At 48.6% G+C, this 18,475-nt stretch overlaps 1 long non-coding RNA gene across 1 annotated transcript; it reads left to right on the top strand.

The window, feature by feature from the left end:
- The first annotated feature begins 1,549 nt into the window (after positions 1-1,549).
- LOC147965474 (uncharacterized) lies at positions 1,550-13,840 on the top strand. Its single transcript, XR_015608350.1, has 3 exons — positions 1,550-1,979; positions 2,983-3,057; positions 13,519-13,840. It is a non-coding gene; the product is annotated as an uncharacterized LOC147965474 (long non-coding RNA).
- The last annotated feature ends 4,635 nt before the right edge of the window (positions 13,841-18,475 follow it).

The following is an 18,475-nucleotide window of genomic DNA, read 5'->3' as shown; positions in this document are numbered from 1 at the left end:
ACACAATGTGTAATAACAAACCATAATGCAATAAATATCGATATAAAAGCATGATGCAAAATGGACGTATCAACTCCCCCAAGCTTAGACCTCGCTTGTCCTCAAGCAGAAGCCGATATCGAAAAATATGCCCACATTTTTAGAGATAGAGGTGTCGATAAAATAAAATATGGACATGAGGGCATCATGATCATTCTTAGAACAACAACACACACACACACACATATAGTCATATGATTTCTTATACTAAAGAAACAATCCATCCGCAATGTAAATTATGAATCAGAAACTTCATTGAAAGCTAGCAAACTATAATCTCAGTCATTGAAGCATTTGCAATTTATCATAACATCGGGAAGAGTCAATATATAAGAGCTTTTAAGCAAGTCCACATACTCAACTATCATTTAGTCTTTCACAATTGCTAACACTCACGCAATACTTATGTGTATGAAGTTTTAATCGGACACAGAGAAAGATAGGGGCTTATAGTTTTGCCTCCCAACCTTTTACCTCAAGGGTATGTCAACAGTAATAGTTTATGAAAACCCACATCCAATTAGCTATATATATCAGGATCTTTACAACACACTGTGCTTGCCAAAGGATAAAATGTAAAAAGGAAATGTGAAGATCACCATGACTTCTGTATAGGGTATAGAACAAAAATAAAAGATAGGCCCTTCGCAGGGGAAAACAGAGGGTGTCATGTGCTTTTATGGTTGGATGCATAAAATCTTAATGTAAAAGAACGTCACTTTATATTGCCACTTGTGATAGGGACCTTTATTATGCAGTCCGTCACTTTTATTTCTTTAATATCACAAGATCGTATAAAGCTTATTTTCTCCACAGTAATAAATAGTACATATTTAGAGAGCAATTTTTATTGCTTGCAACAATGACAACTTACTTGAAGGATCTTACTCAATCCATAGGTAGATATGGTGGACTCTCATGGCAAAACTGGGTTTAAGGATATTTCGAAGCACAAGTAGTATCTCTACTTGGTGCAAAGAATTTGGCCAGCTGTGACGCCCGGATAATTAGGCTATAGTAATCCCCTGCTAATGAGTGCCAAGTCATCACAATTAGTTTGACAATCATCACTTTGTTCCAAATCAAACTCAAATTCAAATTCAAATTGCATGTCAAATTGTTTTCTTCAAAATTTAAAAGACAAAATGTTCGTTGGGTTGCAAATATTCTCTAAGTAATTAACATATAATAACCAACATTTTATAAAGTATTTAAATGCCCAAAATAATAATTAAAACAGGGTCAAAACAGTAACTTAAAGTGCTTTTCCAAATTGTAAAATTCCAAAACATTTAAGTAACCCCCAAACCTTTTTGTGGAAGATTCTAAATTAGCAACACTATTTATGGACCAAGTTTCACATTTTATAAAACTAGTTTACTATTAAAATTAAAGTCAAAACAGAAAGAATAAAAGTTACAGAACAATAAGAAAAGAACAAGAGCTAAAGTGCACTATGCACTTGAGCCCACTAGCTACAGTACCGACCCAACCCACCAGAGTGGTCATCTCCTTCCTCTGTTCACCAGAGGCGTCGTGGACGCAGCACGCACGTCGACGCCGCCGATGCACACGCGTCGTTGATCCTGCGGTTTGACGGAGGGGATAAGAGCAAGCCCCTGCACCACCTCACTCTTCCCCTCTAACCCTAGCACGCCCGTTCCCCTCGCTCGTCTCTCTCCCCCTCGAGTTCGTCCACGCCCAAAGACGCAATCGCCGCTGTCCCATCGTTACAATGGCCACCGAGTTCCCCTCGGGCTGAAACCTTGCCAAGAGACGCGCTGGGCTCCTCTACTTTGACTACAACCACCAGTTCGAGCCGGGGCGCCGTCAATCGTCGGGATCGAGCCTTCTTCCCCATCGTCCACCGCATGCCTCTCGCCGTCGTGCCGCCCCTCCGGTCCGCCCTCGACCTCCTCGAGCTCACCATTAACTCCAGGGTGAGCACCTCCACCGATTCCCACCCTTTTCCCCGTTGAATCCGTCGCCGTAGAACCTGTACGCCGCCGCGCCGGAGCTCGCGCTCACCACTGCGTGGTTGCGCTCACGCGTGCCTCTGGCCGCCCGTGGCTGCGCTCCCGCATGCCCGCACAGCCGCTCCTACTGCCGCAGCTGATGCTCGGTTGCCGCTGCTCCTGCAGCTGCTACTTCCTCGCGACGCCCGCTCCCATGCCTGCTTGGTTGTTCGCTGCTTCGCTGCTACTCCGGCTAGCTGCTGTGATAGATGCTGCTGCTGCTTAGTACTGATGCGGCTGCTATGCTGCTATTTCTCACATGTTACTGCCGCTTTTGGCTGCTCCGGCGCTAGCCTCGCATGTGGCCGTGGCCATGGCTGAGCGCCCCCATGGGTTGTGCGTGTATGTGCACAGCGGTGGGGCTGGTTGTGCCTCTGGCCGACCCTATGCAAATTAGCTTAGGGCTAATTAGTAGTTAGGTTTGGTACTAGCCCTATGACATGTGGACCCTCATTTAATTAAGCTAGTTTTTATTTATTTGTTAGGTGTAGCCTATGACATATGGGCCACACCCTGCCCTTTTGACTAGTCAGAGTTGACTTGGTCAATTCGGATTAAAGCAAATTAAAATAAAACCAGAAATTTAAGAAATTGTTTAAAACTTTGAAAAATCATAGAAAATAAACTGTTTATCAGATGAAAATACTTTGTACATGAAAGTTGCTCAGAATTTCGAGACGAATCCGGATACGCAGCCCGTTCGTCTGCCACGCATCCCTAGCATAGCGAACACGCAATTTTCTCCCTCGGGTTCATCTGTCCGAAAACGCGAAACACCGGAGATATTTTTTCGGATGTTTCCCCCCTTCACCGGTATCACCTCATCCCGCGTTAGGGCACCCCTAACACCGCTACTTGTCTTGTCATGCATTGTTATGCATCTGTTTGCATTATATTTGTTGTTTCTTCCCCCTCTTCTCTCTGTTAGACTACGAGACCGACGCCGCTGCTACCCAGTACGACTACGGTGTTGACGACCCATCTCTTTTGCCAGAGCAACCAGGCAAGCCCCCCTTGATCACCAGATATCGCCTACTCTTCTCTGTACTGATTGCATTAGTGTAGTGTAGCATGTTAATGCTTTCCGTTAATTCTATATCCTGATGCATAGCCTGTCATTGTTGCTACAACTGTTGATACCTTACCTGCAATCCTACATGCTTAGCATAGGATGCTAGTTTATCATCAGTGACCCTACATTCTTATCCGTCTGCCATGCTATACTATCGGCCCGTGATCACTCGGGAGGTGATCACGTGTATATACTTATACATATATACATACTATACAGGTGGTGACTAAAGTCGAGTCGGCTCATTGAGTACCCGCGAGTGATTCCGATGTTGGGGGCTGAAGGGGCAGGCGGCTCCACCCCGGTAGAGGTGGGCCTGAGTTCCCGAAGGCCCCCGACTGTTACACTGTGGCGGAGCGACATGGCAGGTTGAGACCACCTAGGAGAATGGTGGGCCTGGCCTTGGTCGGCGTCCGCGGTTACTTCAAGATAACACGCTTAACGAGATCTTGGTATTTAATCTGAGTCTGGCCACTGGCCTATACGCACTAACCAACTACGAGGGAACAGTTATGGGCACTCGACGTCGTGGTATCAGCCGAAGCCTTCTTGACGTCAGCGACTGAGCGGCGCGCGCCAGGTTGGACCGCGTAACACAACTTCCTTTGTAATGGAGGTTGCTAGGTCTGCTCTCCGGCCGCGCTCGCAACGTGCAGGTGTGCAAAGGGCGATGGGCCCAGACCCCTGCGCCATAGGATTTAGACCGGCGTGTTGATCTCTCTGTTGTGCCTAGCTAGGGCTGCGACGTGTTGATCTTCCGAGGATGGGTGAGGGAGTCCTGAATTAGGGGGTCTCCGGACAGCCGGACTATATCCTTTGGCCGGACTGTTAGACTATGAAGATACAAGATTGAAGACTTCGTCTCGTGTCCGGATGGGACTCTACTTTGCGTGGAAGGCAAGCTAGGCAATACGGATATGTATATCTCCTCCTTTGTAACCGACCTTGTGTAACCCTAGCCCTCTCCGGTGTCTATATAAACCAGAGGGTTTTAGTCCGTAGGACAACATACAATCATACCATAGGCTAGCTTCTAGGGTTTAGCCTCTCTGATCTCGTGGCAGATCTACTCTTGTACTACCCATATCATCAATATTAATCAAGCAGGACGTAGGGTTTTACCTCCATCAAGAGGGCCCGAATCTGGGTAAAACATCGTGTCCCCTGCCTCCTGTTACCATCCGCCTTAGACGCACAGTTCGGGACCCCCTACCCGAGATCCACCGGTTTTGACACCGACATTGGTGCTTTCATTAAGAGTTCCTCTATGTCGTCGCCGTTAGGCTTGATGGCTCCTACTATCATCGATGGCGATGCAGTCCAGGGTGGGACTTTTCTCCCCGGACAGATCTTCGTGTTCGGCGGCTTTGCACTGCGGGCCAATTCGCTTGGCCATCTGGAGCAGATTGAAAGTTACGCCCCTGTCCATCAGGTCAGGTTTGGAAGCTTAAACTACACGGCCGATATCCGCGGAGACTTGATCTTCGACGGATTCGAGCCTCTGCCTTGTGCGTCACGCGGTCACGATGAGTACGATTTAGCTCTACCATCAGACAACATTCAGGAGATCGCACCGGCAGCCGCTCTGACCCTCAATTCGGAGCCAGTAGCGCCGTCCATGGACGGATGGATGGACCCCGCCACGGAGGCGTTACCCTCAGCGGCGATCGAGCTGAACATCGACCTTACCTCGCTCGAGAGCCATGTTGTTAAACTTTCGAATTCTTCTCCGGCCACGGACTCCGAACCGCCTGCGCCCGTTCCTATCGAATCTGATTGGGCGCCGATCATGGAGTTTACCTCCGCGGATATCTTTCAACACTCGCCCTTCGGCCACATACTGAACTCATTAAAGTCTCTCTCCTTGTCAGGAGAGTCCTGGCCGAACTACGTCCGGCAGGACTGGGATGCGGACGACGAAGAATTTCGCCGCCCACCCACCACCCACTTAGTAGCCACTATCGATGACTTAACCGACATGCTCGACTTCGACTTCGACGACATCGACGGTATGGACGACGATGCGGGAGACGAAGAGGAACCACTGCCCACAGGGCACTGGACAACCACCTCATCATACGATATATACATGGTGGATACACCCAAACAAGGCAATGGCAACGAGACAGTGGAGGATGACCCCTCCAAGAAGCAACCGAAGTGCCGACGTCAGCGGCGCCGCTCTAAGTCCCGCCAAAGCAAAAGTGGTGATACCGGCACAGATAACACTCCGGATAGTGCCGAAGACAACAACAACCCCCTCCAGCAAGATTTAGAGCAGGAGGATGGAGGAGTCAGCCCTCCTGAGAGAGCGGCAGACGGAGAGGCGGAGGATGATAATTACATGCCCCCTCCGAAGACGAGGCAAGCCTCGGCGATGACGAATTCGCCGTGCCGGAGGATCCCATCGAACAAGAGCGCTTCAAGCGCGGGCTTATGGCCACGGCAAATAGCCTTAAGAAAAAGTAGCAGCAGCTTCAAGCTGATCAAGATCTGTTAGCTGACAGATGGACTGAAGTCCTCGCGGCCGAGGAATATAAACTCGAGCGCTCCTCCAAGAGTTACCCAAAATGCAGGCTGCTACCTCGACTGGAGGAAGAAGCGTATGATGCGGCTGATCGGCCACCTCGTGGCCGTGATAGAGAGGCATTCCAGCCGAAAGCTTAGCCCGCACCCCGACGCCATTCAAATAAAAAAGCATGGGGAAACACGCTAGACCTGCGAGACGTATTGGAGGACAAAGCAAAACATGCAAGATCGATCTACGGATCATGAGGGCGCGCCACTATGCGAGACGATAAACGTCACGCCGGATACAGTAAAAGTAAATCCGGCCGGGCCGAACACAGCGGGCAAGACCCATTTGAACTGCGTCACGATATAGCCCAATAGAGAGGCGCCGCACACCCCTTATGCTTCACAAACGAAGTAATGGATCATCAAATTTCAGAAGGTTTCAAACCTGTAAACATTGAATCATATGACGGCACAACAGATCCTGCGGTATGATCGAGGATTTCCTCCTCCACATCCACATGGCCCGCGGTGATGACTTACACGCCATCAAATACCTCCCATTAAAGCTCAAAGGACCAGCGCGGCATTGGCTTAACAGCTTGCCAGCAGAGTCCATTAGCTGTTGGGAAGATCTGGAGGCCGCATTCCTCGACAACTTTCAGGGCACTTATGTGCGACCACCAGATGCCGATGACTTGAGCCACATAATTCAGCAGCCAGAAGAATCGACCAGGCAATTCTGGACTCGGTTCCTAACAAAGAAAAATCAAATCGTTGACTGTCCGGATGCAGAGGCCCTAGCGGCTTTCAAACACAACATCCGCGACGAGTGGCTAGCCCGACACCTTGGTCAGGAAAGCCGAAATTTATGGCAGCCCTCACGACACTCATGACCCGCTTTTGTGCGGCAGAAGACAGCTGGCTGGCTCGCAGTAACAATACGTCAAAGAACCATGGTACCTCGGATACCAAGGACAGCAATAGCAGGTCCCGTCGCAACAAACATAAGCGCCGGATTAACAGCGATAATACTGAGGATACGGCAGTCAATGCCGGATTCAAAGGCTCTAAACCCGGTCAGCGGGAAAAGCCATTTAAACAAAGTACGCCGGGCCCGTCCAGTTTGGACCATATACTCGATCGCTCGTGTCAAATACACGGCACCCCAGACAAGCCAGCCAATCACACCAACAGGGATTGTTGGGTGTTCAAGCAGGCCGGCAAGTTAATTGCTGAAAACAAGGATAAGGGGTCACATAGCGATGACGAGGAGGAGCCCCGGCAGCCACACACCGGAGGACAGAAGAGGTTTTCCCCACAAGTGCGGACGGTGAACATGTTATACGCAACCCACATCCCCAAGAGGGAGCGGAAGCGTGCGCTCAGGGATGTATATGCGTTGGAGCCAGTCGCCCCAAAGTTCAACCCTTGGTCCTCCTATCCGATCACTTTCGATCGCAGGGACCACCCTACTAGTATCCGTCATGGTGGATTCACTGCACTGGTTCTAGACCAAATCATTGATGGATTTCACCTCACTCGAGTCCTTATGAATGGTGGCAGCAGCCTGAACCTGCTTTATCAGGACACAATGCGCAAAATGGGTATAGACCCCTCAAGGATCAAACCCACAAAAATGACCTTTAAAGGCGTTATTCCAGGCGTAGAGGCCCATTGCATAAGCTCAATTACACTGGAAGTGGTCTTCGGATCCCCGGATAACTTCCGAAGCGAAGAGTTAATCTTCGATATAGTCCCGTTCCGCAGTGGTTATCATGCACTGCTCGGGCGAACCGCATTTGCGAGATTCAATGCGGTATCGCATTATGCATACCTCAAGCTCAAGATGCCAGGACCTCGTGGGGTTATTACAGTTAATGGAAACACAGAGCGCTCTCTCTGAACGGAGGATCAGAATGTGGCCCTCGCAGCAGAAGCGCAAAGCAGCCTCTCAAGGCAATCTACCAGTTCGGCGTCTCAAGACCCGGACACCTTCAAGCGCGCTCGAAGTAATCGGCAACTAGACCGCCTGGCACGATCTGAGCTCGCGTAGCAATGCGGCCCCCACCCCAGTCCCAGCCAAATAGCGAAACTCGTGCCACGCGTACATAATTACGCATTAAAAATACCATGGGCACAGGAAGGGAGGGGGCACAACTGCGGCACGCCCTAAGACGTGGCATAAACCGCACGAGGGGCTTCCCGCTTGGTTATTTTTCTCTTTTTTCAGGACTTTAATCTCTGGAAACCCTGTCCGGCAGCATGATTGCCAAACACATGATGCAGCAACCAAGGAGGCAGAAAGCTACGTCACGCCACGGAATTCCCAGGTGGATTACGATAACGAGCGAAATATTTGCTTTAATACTATTCCTCAGCTTGTCCTTGGAAGGGACATAGTCCTACTCTTTGCTTATCGCACTATCTGTATCATTCTGCTTTAACGCACCTTTTCGAATAAACAATGCATAACATTACGACTATTATTGCTTTCTTGTTATATATATATATATATGTGTGTTCATTAATGACGCCTTGCAACCGTACACTTTGGTACGGCCAATACACCAGGGGCTTACGTACCCCACAATACGGTGTGAAAAGTCCGAACACTTTCACAAGTGCGGCACCCCGAACTTATAGCATTATATGCATCAGCTCTGAATCATGTCTTTGGTCAAATGTTGGGTTTGCCCGACTCCTATGTTTTGGTACCTTACGTTCTGCTCTATCGGCTAAGGTAGCGCTAGGAGAACTACTGTGATTGTGCCCCGGTTCTGCCGGGCTAAGCACCTCAGTAGAGAAAGCTAAAACCGACTGTCATGATAAGGCGAGAGACTGGTCGCTGTTCGGCGAGGTTTTCGTGTCCTTAAAGACTTATGCCGCTTAGAGCGAGGGGCCGGCGCTATCCGGCTTAAAGGCGTGTATCGCGCCCCGAATTCAGCCTTCCGAATACCAGGGGCTTCATCGAAATTTAAAATTATAGAATTCTATGGCTAAGTGAGAGTGATAAAGAATTATTAGTCCGGTTGCCTAGTTCGTTGTGCTGAGCGCCTCCCTCGAAGGACCCAAATATGGGAACAAGAGTGCTCAGGTTTATCCCGAACACCCCAGCACTAGTGGCATGGGGGTAGAAGCCGAGGACTAGGCATCTCTCAGATTGGATAAACAACCAAACAGAAGGTAATATTTTAAATTCAAACAAGCATTGCATAGCGCATATGAAACAAGTTTTCATAAATACATGATCACACGAGCAAGTTTCACTCAAATATTACATCTTTTGTACACTCGTCCGCTATGAGACGGGCACCCGGAAGAACACCCTCGTAGTACATCTCGGGGTGGCGGTGCTCCTTGCCCTCCGGCGGCCCTTCCTTGATCAGCTTCACGGCGTCTAGCTTGACCCATTGCAACTTCACACGGGCAAAAGCCCGACGTGCACCTTCAATGCAGACGGATCGCTTGACGACCTCCAGCCGCGGGCAGGCATCCACAAGCCGCCTCACTAGGTCGAAGAAGCTGTTCGGAAGGGCGTCGCCAGGCCACAGCCGGACTATAAAGCCCTTCATGGCCTGTTCGGCCGCCTTATGTAGCTCGACCAGCTGTTTCAGCTGGTCGCTCATTGGCACCGGGTGTTCGGTCCCAGTATACTAAGACTAGAACAGCTTCTCTGTTGAGATCCCCTCCTTAGCCTGGTAAAATTGTGCGGCATCGGACACGCTGCGGGGCAAATCTGCGAATGCTCCTGGAGAGCTCCGGATTCGGGTAAGTAATCGGTAATTTACTTTTACATGCTTGCTTTGCATATAGAATGCCTTACCCGCCGTTATCTTCTTCATCGCGTCGATCTCCTGGAGGGCCTTTTGGGCTTCAGCCTTGGCACTTTTTGCGCTCTCAAGGGCCGCGGCAAGCTTAGACTCTCGCGTCTTCGAGTCAAGCTCCAACGCCTCGTGCTTCGTCACGAGAGCCTGGAGTTCTTGCTGCACCTCGCCCACCCGAGCCTCTTGCTTTTCTCGCTTGGTGCGCTCCTTGGCCGCTTTATCTTCGGCCTCGGATAGCGCTTGCTTTAGGGCCACCACTTCAGTCGTGGCCCCTGGCAAATTCATGATGATCCTGTCATTTTGCAATCGCATTCTTTTTATACATATCCATAGACTAGGTACTACTTACCTTTGTTCTCCTCGAGCTGCCTCTTGGCAAGGCCGAGCTCGTCCTGGGACCCTTTCAGGTCCTGCTTCAGTACGGCGACCTCCGCAGTCAGTGCAGCGGACGCCAGCAGCGAAGCCTGCATATGCATATTGACATACTTATATTAGACTCCTGCGATATTGTTTGATCCTCTGTTCGGCTTTTCTTTGTGAACGCCGAACAGAGCATCAGGGGCTACTGTCTATGCGGTAATATTTTTCCTATATTTTAAACACTTACCTCAAAGCCTGTTAGAAGGCTGTCATAGGCTTCAGTCAATCCGCTCTTGGCGGACTGAACCTTCTGGATCACCGCACTCATAATAGTGTGATGCTCCTCGTCGATGGAAGCGCTGCGAAGCGCTTCCAACAGATTGTCCGGTGCCTCTAGATGGACAGAGGTCACCGGTACAGGCGTTTCGCTCCTCTTAGAAGGAGGCCGCCTGCCCGAGTCCGGAACCACTAGAGGTTCCGGCGCGGTGTTCGGCTGAGGGCCGAACTCGGAGCCCTCAGGGGCCTTGTCCCCTCTGCTCCCGGAGTCCGGAAGGCCGCCTTGAGGCGCTTCCGGGACTGTCTCCCCTTGACCCGGTGCCTCTTGGGACAATACCTCGGCGTCGTCCGCACGGTGAGGGGAGGTGGCGGTCGGAACTGGATCGCTATCCATATCCGACGAGCCCAGGGAGCCGTCCGACGAAGATACATCGATACAGGCTCGGGGCGGTCTGCATAATCACAATTCGGCGTTAGGGGAAGCAGTGCGACAAAAGAATGCTATGAGTTACTCTGGTATCCGAATACTTACGACTTCGCCAGGGGCTTGGCCCTGAGCAGCCACTCATCTTCGCCTTCGGCGATGGTGGCGGAATAGTCCGGAAGGAGAGTCCTCCCCTTCTTGGACCTTTCGGCCTCCCCAGTTGGGGCGACCTTCCTTTTCTTGTCTCCCCCGACTGGAGGGGGAGCATCTTCATCCTCCTCCTCATCTTCGGGGGAGGAATGCGTCACGGAGTTATCGGACGATGAGTCCGATATCACCTGGCGCCGGGAGCTCTTCCAGGTTCCCTTGGTCTTCTTGGTCTTCTCCGGCACCTTGTAAGGAGCCAGAGTCAGCATCTCCGTCAGGAGAGCGTCCGCAGTGTCTTCGGGCAGAGGGGCCGGACAGTTAATCTGCCCCGACATCTCCACCCAGTCCTGTCAAAGGCATGGAGACTCAAATCCCACACATGGTTAAGCAAAGGGAAGTAAAAAATCCTACCGGGTGTATAGAACTCACCGAAGGCGCTCGGCGCTTCGCGCTTAGCCCGCGGTCCTCTGTAAGAGAGGAAGGGACCTCTGCGCCCTTGAACAGCACCCTCCAGACGTCCTTGTGCGTCGCGTCGAAGAGCTCGCTCAAAGTTTGGTGCCGGGTCGGGTCGAACTCCCACAAGTTAAAATCCCGTTGTTGACACGGGAGGATCCGGCGGATGAGCATGACCTGGACTATGTTGACAAGCTTAAGTTTCTTGCTTGCCATGTTCAGGATACATTTCTAGAGTCCTTCTAGCTCCACTGATGAGCCCCACGACAAGCCCTTCTCTTTCCAGGAAGTGAGCCGTGTAGGGAATCCGGATCGGAACTCGGGGGCAGCCACCCAGTTGGTGTCACGCGGCTCGGTGATGTAGAACCACGCCGATTGACATCCCTTTATGGTCTCCACGAAGGAGCCTTCAAGCCATATAACATTGGGCATCTTGCCCAACATGGCTCCACCGCATTCCGCTTGTTGGCCTCCCACCACCTTCGGCTTGATATTAAAGGTCTTCAGCCACAGACCGAAGTGAGGCCGGATGCGGAGGAAAGCCTCACAGACGACGATGAACGCCGAAATGTTGAGGATGAAGTTCGGGGCCAGATCATGAAAGTCCAGCCCGTAGTAGAACATGAGACCACGGACGAATGGAGGAAGGGGAAACCCCAGTTCGCGGAGGAAGTGGTGATGGAAAACTACCCTCTCATGAGGTTCTGGGGTAGGGACGATCTGCCCCTCAGCGGGCAGCCGATGCGCGATATTCGCGGCTAAGTATCCGTCTCCGTGTAGCTTTTTGATATGTTCCTCCGTAACGGAGGAGGCCATCCATTTGCCCCCTGCTCCGGACATGTTTGGAGAAGATTGAGGGGAGGGATGCAGACTTGGGCGTTGGAGCTCGAGTACGCAAGAACAGGATGAGCAAGGAGGAAGAAGGCGTGGCTAGAGAAAGGTTAAACCTTATCCCTTTATATGGACGGCCGAAACTATGCGCCCCCACTAGCCTGGTAAAACTCGCTTATCCCCCAAGCGCCATAATCGATGGCGCGGTTGGGTTACCCATACCCGTATTGATGAGAATCCCATGATAAGGGGACACGATCTCTGCTTTGACAAGACGTGTCAAAAAACTGCCTCGCGTTATGTGCGGGGCTAGTTAAAGGAAACGGTTCGAATAATCACCGGGCCGTGACATAATGTCGTGTTGCCAAAACAAGTCAGCAAATTGGATTTGTGGAAATATTATTCTCTCTACGGTGGTATGTGGAACTTATTTTGCAGGGTCGGACACTATCCTTGTATTCAAATTCTTCCGTGGTGTATTCGGAGGAGGAACCCGCCTTGCAATGCCGAAGACAACACCGCGCGCCGGACTCATCGTCATTGAAAGCCTGGTTCAGGGGCTACTGAGGGAGTCCTGGATTAGGGGGTCTCTGGACAGCCGGACTATATCCTTTGGCCGGACTGTTAGACTATGAAGATACAAGATTGAAGACTTCATCTCGTGTCCGGATGGGACTCTACTTGGCGTGGAAGGCAAGCTAGGCAATACGGATATGTATATCTCCTCCTTTGTAACCGACCTTGTGTAACCCTAGCCCTCTCCGGTGTCTATATAAACCGGAGGGTTTTAGTCCGTAGGACAACATACAATCATACCATAGGCTAGCTTCTAGGGTTTAGTCTCTCTGATCTCGTGGCAGATCTACTCTTGTACTACCCATATCATCAATATTAATCAAGCAGGACGTAGGGTTTTACCTCCATCAAGAGGGCCCGAACCTGGGTAAAACATCGTGTCCCCTGCCTCCTGTTACCATCCGCCTTAGACGTACAGTTTGGGACCCCCTATCCGAGATCCGCCGGTTTTGACACCGACACCGGGCATGACCCAGAAAAGTGTGTCCGGACAAAGGGGATCGAGCGTGTTGGGAAATGTGGTGCACCCCTGCAGGGAAGTTAATCTATTCGAATAGCCATGATCTTCGGTAACAGGACGACTTGGAGTTATACCTTGACCTTATGACAACTAGAACCGGATACTTAATAAAACACACCCTTCCAAGTGCCAGATACAACCCGGTGGTCGCTCTCTAACATGGAGACGAGGAGAGGACCGCCGGGTAGGATTATGCTACACGATGCTTTTTGGTGAAATTACCATCTGTTCTCTTCTACGTGCTGCAAGATGGAGGTGGCCAGAAGCGTAGTCTTCGATAGGACTAGCTATCCCCATCTTATTCTGGCATTCTGCAGTTCAGTCCACATATGATACCCCTTTTCCATTTGATACCAATGCATACATATGTAGTGTAGCTCCTTGCTTGCGAGTACTTTGGATGAGTACTCACGGTTGCTTTGTTCCCCCTGTTCCCCCTTCCTATACCCGATTGCTGCGACCAGACGATGGAGTCCAGGAGCCAGACGCCACCGTCGACGACGACTCCTACTACACTGGAGGTGCCTACTACTACGTGCAACCTGCTGATGACGATCAGGAGTAGTTTAGGAGGATCCCAGGCAGGAGGCCTGCACCTCTTTCGATCTGTATCCCAGTTTGTGCTAGCCTTCTTAAGGCAACTTGTTTAACTTATGTCTGTACTCAGATATTGTTGCTTCCGCTGACTTGTCTATGATCGAGCTCTTGTATTCGAGCCTTCGAGGCCCCTGGCTTGTAATATGATGCTTGTATGACTTATTTTATTTATAGAGTTGTGTTGTGATATCTTCCCCTGAGTCCCTGATCTTGATCGTACACGTTTGCGTGTATGATTAGTGTACGATTGAATCGGGGGCGTCACAAGTTGGTAGCAGAACCGACTGCCTGTAGGAATCCCCCTTCCAGACTCTTTGGCCGAAGTTGAGTCTAGTCATTCCGAAACTTTTACTAACATGGCTGTGCGGCTTACGGGCCCACGTCGTCATTGGGTGGTAGTAGGATCTTTTATTCCTCGTCTATACCCTGGGATTCTGATCTCTCTTCTATTCGGGTTAAATGAATTTACTAACTCTAACATTAGGATCACGTGATCTCATCCACCCAGAGAGCCCTTTATTACAGTTGATCGCCTGCTTCACCAGAACACTTCAAAGATATTCTCCGAAGTACTCCTGAGAACATGTGCCCATCACTTTGAAAATTCCCAACCACCGATAAATCCTTATGGATAACTACTTACACTTGTCGTTCATACCTTCGATCCCAGTTGCCCTTGTTATTACTTGATACCCTGAAAAATTCTTCGATGTTCCGAGAATCCTTTATTCCCACTGCTTTGCAGCCCTTTTCCGCATTAATACCCCTATGGATAATTCCTCGCACTTACCGAGTATCCGTTCTTCCCTCATTGTTCATATGATTCACAAGATACATTGGAATACTATTTGATCTTTCTAAAATCCTCAACAACATGTTGTTCTTGAAATTCTTGCTTTCTTGCATTATGGTTAATCCCATAAGTCTCATAATCTTATTGGCATCCCTTGACATTTCCATTTTAAGTCCGTTGATGCAATATGTTGCAAATGCTCGCCATCCTCACTCGAATCCTAGAATTCATCCTTCTGGCTCAGACGCCATTTTGAGCATGAGCTGGATTCTCGATCAATCAACTGATGTCGATTGTACCCCTAAGTCTATTCAAATTATCCACCCTTTATCAAAGCGTTTTCTTCTGATCCCTTGATTTGGAAATCTTAATTTCCCTTTGCATTTGAGCTTGAATTAGTTAGTTGTTTCTATAATCAGATGCACATGCATTCCTTCTTCCTTTGATAGAGTACCGATACTCACATCAGCTCTGTTGTAGACCACCAGACCTCTTGTTGGATTATTATTGGATAGTGTCTTTCATATTCAAGTAACCTTGTGGGCCTTTCCACAGATATATAAGGCCTTTGGTAAATTGTATCCTCTGCTTCCTCAACCATGCTCTATTTCCGAGCTGGTGCTATTTACTATTGAAGCTTGTGGTATATGTTTCCACGATACCCTAACGGGTTGAACCTATGCCTTCCTTATTATGTGTGAACTCAAAAGTTTTCACGAGTCATACTCTTCTGGTATTTTGCTAAATAAAATTTCTACACTACAACTTCATCAGAAGCGATAAGTAAAATGAAAGGTTATGCATGGAAGAAGTGGGAGTCAACCTTGAGCCTTTGCGTTCATGCCCATGGACCCGATGTGAAACTTATCATCGAAGCTTCTTGTAAATGATATTAATCCCCTTGTTATAAGTTCGTCCTGTATCCATGTTTGGTCCTTTGCAATCATGGTTCCGACCATATTTTCTCATTAATACCATTTATCGGACAAGTTAAGTACTTGTCTTGTGCAGATCATTACACCTGTCCAACCTTTACTTTGATCTACCGTCGAGTATTACACTAGGATATCTTGATAATGTCATGGAACTGCATAACTTCTTATGGGTTCTTCATCAACTGTTATTTCTCACCGATTTCAATTTTTCTGGGTTCTGGGTTGCCGTCAACCGAGAACATCGATATGTGAATCGATTCCTCATTCTGGTTCAATAACCCTAATTAATTTTCGTTGCTTATGAGTTTAATAATCCTTCCCGTCATTCCTAGCCTGATCGGCTATACCATTATTGGGCTAATTTTTAACTGTGCTACCTGGTCCTTATCCCCGGAGCACCACTTTTGACGATGAGCTAAGCTTACGTCGATTTTCCTCATCATATCATTTCGTCTTGAACAACAAGCTTGATTTCGAGTTTGTGTCGTTGAAAAGATCGAGAAGAGGTGTCTAGAGGGGGGTGATTAGACACTAAGTGCTAAAAGTTGCAGTTTTTAACTTCTTTAAGTTGAAATGGAGTTTTGGCACAAGTTTAACAAACACAATACATATCAAGCAAGCACGCAAAGAGTATATGAGCAGCGGAAAGTAAAGCATGCAACTTGCAAGAATGTAAGGGGAAGGGTTTGGAGAATTCAAACGCAATTGGAGACACGGATATTTTTGTCGTGGTTCCGATAGGTGGTGCTATCGTACATCCACGTTGATGGAGACTTCAACCCACGGAGGCTAACGGTTGCGCGAGTCCACGGAGGGCTCCACCCACGAATGGTCCACGAAGAAGCAACCTTGTCTATCCCATCGTGGCCATCGGCCACGAAGGACTTGCCTCACTAGCGGTAGATCTTCACGAAGTAGGCGATCTCCTTGCCCTTACTAACTCCTTGGTTCAACTCCACAATCTTTGTCGGAGGCTCCCAAGTGGCACCTAGCCAATCTAGGAGACACCACTCTCCAAGAAGTAACAAATGGTGTGTTGATGATGAACTCCTTGCTCTTGTGCTTCAAATGATAGTCTCCCCAACACTCAACTCTCTCAAAGGATATGGATTTGGTGGAAAGAAGGTTTGAGTGGAAAGCAACTTGGGGAAGGCTAGATACAGATTCATATGGTAGGAATGGAATATCTTGGCCTCAACACATGAGTAGGTGGTTCTTTCTTAGAAATGTGTATTGGAAGTGTAGGTATGTTCTGATGGCTCTCTCCACGAATGAAGAGTGAGTGGAGGGGTATATATAGCCTCCGCACAAAAACTAACCATTACACACAATTTACCAATCTCGGTGAGACCGAAGTGAAAGACTCGGTCGGACCGATTTAGCAAACCTAGTGACCGTTAGGATTTTTGGTGGGACCGACTAGATCAACTCGGTGGAACCGATGTGCTAGGGTTAGGGTAAAACCAAAACTCGATTTGACCGATTACTCAAACTCGGTGGGACCGATTTGGGTAATAAGTGAAACAGAGAGTTGGCCAAGCAAACTCGGTGGGGCCGATTGCATATCTCGGTGGGACCGAAAATATTGCAACAGGTAACATAGAGTTTGCAAGCCCATCTCGGTGAGACCGAGATCCCATCGGTGAGATCGAACTGATTAGGGTTTCTGGCAGTGGCTATGTCAACTGAACTCGGTGGCTCCGGATAGAAAGAATCGGTGGGGCCGAGTTGGACTTTTGGTTTAGGACATATTTGGAAGTGAGAGAGTGGTTGAGGGCTTTGGAGCATATCACTAAGCACTATGAAGCAAGCAAGCCATTAAGCAACACCTCATCCCTTCTTAATAGTATTGGCTTTTCCTATAGACTCAATGTGATCTTGGATCACTAAAATATAAAATGTGGAGTCTTGAGCTTGGAGCTTGAGCCAATCCTTTGTCTTTAGCATTTTGAAGGGGTTCCACATCCTCTAGTCCATGCCACTTCATTGTTGAACTTATCTGAAACATACTAGGTAAAAGTGTTAGTCCAACAAGAGATATGTTGTCATTAATTACCAAAACCACCTAGGGAGCACTTGTGCTTTCAATCTCCCCCTTTTTTGTAATTGATGGCAACATACATCAAAGCTTTAGATAAAGATATAGAGAGTAGCAAGTAAAGCTTTGGAAAGACATGTAACAAGCATAGGCTCCCCCTACATGTATGCAATCATGTGAATATGGTATATAGAAGCATGTGAGAGCATAACCATGACAGAGTAGTAATGTGTTACATGTATCTTGGCTATATGCATCAGAGCAAGTGATGAAAATATGAGAAATATACCTTCATGCCCATGAGTCCTTCTTGCAAACAGTATGTACATCAGCAAGAATTTCTCATACACATGACCATGATGCATATACTTACCTTGTGGTCTTGAGTTGGCTAGGATGGGATGAACCTGCGTAAACAAGGTTAGATAACACAGATGCACCTACTAGCTAGAGCAAACAAAAGAAACCACAAGAGTACCAAGACAGGGATGACATGTAGAGTGAGTACAAAGTACCACGATAGATATTGACATGTCCCCAAAGATAAGGATATGCAATGAATTTAAGATTTTTCTTTCCCTTGGATGTCTTGCTCCCCCTGAATCTAGCATGGGATACTGGGAGAAGATAGGGAACATAAGACATGTCTTTCCCCCAAGAAGACATGTGTTATCTCTCCTCTTGAACATCAAGCATCTGGGATCCTCGAAGATTACTCTTTCCTGGAGTATTCCCCCCCTAGAGATCTCTCCCCGTAGAGATATGATTAAGCTTTGATGTGATCTTTCTCTCCCCCTTTGACATCAATTTCCAAGAAGGGTCTTCTGGAATTTGTTGTGAATGGGTTCGGTCCTTGAATCACAGTACAAAGCATCAAGGTAAATGTGATGCTTGCAGAGGACAAGATTCATTGAGTGGAGCTGGATCAAGAATAACGCAGGAATAAATGGCAAAATGTTTTTCCTGTAGTGAAATCGGTGTCACCGAGTTGTATGCTTCGGTTGCTCCTAAAATCTTCGGTTAGACCGGAAACATGAAACCGGTGGAACCGAGTTCAT

The sequence above is a fragment of the Triticum urartu genome, chromosome 6A (genome assembly GCF_056163025.1).
Source record: "Triticum urartu cultivar PI428250 chromosome 6A, HENAU_Tu73, whole genome shotgun sequence".
Classification (NCBI taxonomy): Eukaryota; Viridiplantae; Streptophyta; class Magnoliopsida; order Poales; family Poaceae; genus Triticum; species Triticum urartu.
The sequence above is the reverse complement of the archived record's forward strand: the minus strand, read 5'-3'. Positions and strand labels throughout refer to the sequence as shown.